We start from the raw sequence: 1,705 nt of genomic DNA, 5'->3' as shown, positions 1-1,705 counted from the left end.
TTATAGCAGCCCAAATAGACTAAGACATGTGTAATTCAGTTAGATGTATCTGTACTCTTTCCTGTATTCTCCTGACATTCTAGTTGACTTTTAAAATTTCCATGTAGAAGGCTTTCTCAACTTTGGTACTGTTGACATTTTGGGCTGGATCATCTTTTGTTTGGATGGTTGTCTTGTGAGTTGTTGGATGTTTATCAATATTCCTAGTCTCCTACTAGGGTGCCAGTAGCACCAAGTTCCCCAGTGTGAGAACAAAAAATGTCTGCAGGTACTCCTAAATATCCCCTTATGGGCAAAATCACTCCCAGTTTAGAAGTACTAACATAGGTAAAAGTCACTCTGTGGTGTATGGTTTTATGGGTTTGCATATGCGTGTTAATCGCCATAACATATAGAAGAGTTCTACCACCCTAAGAATTCCTTTTTGCAGCCTGTTTGCTATCAAACACATCCATTACCCCCAATCCCTGTGACCCACTGATCTGATTTTTTTTTTTTTTTTTTTTTGCCACACGGCTTGTGGCACCTTAGTTCCCCAACCAGGGATTGAACCCAGGTCACAGCAGTGAAAGTGCTGAGTCCTAACCACTGGACCATCCGGGAATTCCCTCACTAATTTGATTTTAATTCCATAATTTTAACTTTTTTAGTACATCATATAAATGTAATTACACAATAGGTAGCCTTTAGTATCTGACTTTATTCAACTAGTATAATGCACTTAAATTTTGCATGATTACATGTTGTTGCATGAAACAAAAGTGTATTTCTTTTTACTGCTGAGTAGTATTCCATTTTATAGATGTGCCAATATTTATTTATATATTCAACTGTTGAAGAACATATGGATTATTCCCAGATTTTGGAGACTATGAATAATGCTACTATGATTATTCATTTGCAGGTTTTTGTGTGAATATGAGTTTGAAATTCACTGAGTCATATGGTAAATATATATTCAACTTTATATTAAACTGCCAATTTGTTTTACAACATAGCGGTATCATTTTGCATCCCCAGAAGCAATGCATGAGAGTTCTTCTTTCACATTCTCACCACCATATGCAATTGTGGAGGGTTATAAAATTTTATCCATCCCAATAAGTATGCACTAGTATCTCATTGTGGTTTTAATATGGATTTCCTTAATGACTCTCAATATTGAGCATTTTTTCATTTATGTTTTTTTCCATTTGGATATCTCCTTCAGTTAAGTCTCTTCAGGCATTTTGACAATTTTAGAAAATTGTATGTTTATTTACTTGTCTATGTTTGGCTGTGCTGGGTCCTGGTTGCTGCACACAGGCTTTCCCTAGTTGTAGCGAGCAAGGGCTACTCTCTGGTTGTGGTGCATGGGCTTCTCAGTGCTGTGGCTTCTCGCTGCAGAGCCTGGGCTCTAGGGCACTCAGACTTCAGTAGTCACAGAATGTGTGCTCAATAATTGTGGTGAGTGGGCTTAGTTACCCCTTGGCATGTAAAATCTTCCCGGACCAGGGATCAAACCGATCTCCCCTGCACTGGCAGGTGAATTTTCAACAACTGAAACACCAGAGAAGTCCGGTTATATTGACAATTTTTAATTGAATTTTTTTCTTTTGCTGAGTTTTGAGAGTTCTTAAAATATTCAGAATATAAGTATTCTATAAGACATGTGATCTGCAAATACTTTCACACAGTATGGCTTGCCTTTTTACTCTCTTAACAG

General features: G+C 37.3%; 1 non-coding gene across 1 annotated transcript; it reads right to left on the bottom strand.

The window, feature by feature from the left end:
- Positions 1 to 531: 531 nt before the first annotated feature.
- On the bottom strand, positions 532 to 603 carry TRNAE-UUC (transfer RNA glutamic acid (anticodon UUC)). Its single transcript has one exon. It is a non-coding gene; the product is annotated as a tRNA-Glu (tRNA).
- Between the last annotated feature and the right edge of the window lie 1,102 nt (positions 604 to 1,705).

Source organism: Bos taurus, chromosome X (assembly GCF_002263795.3).
Source record: "Bos taurus isolate L1 Dominette 01449 registration number 42190680 breed Hereford chromosome X, ARS-UCD2.0, whole genome shotgun sequence".
In the NCBI taxonomy this organism is placed as follows: domain Eukaryota; kingdom Metazoa; phylum Chordata; class Mammalia; order Artiodactyla; family Bovidae; genus Bos; species Bos taurus.
This window is presented reverse-complemented; position numbering and strand designations above follow the sequence as displayed.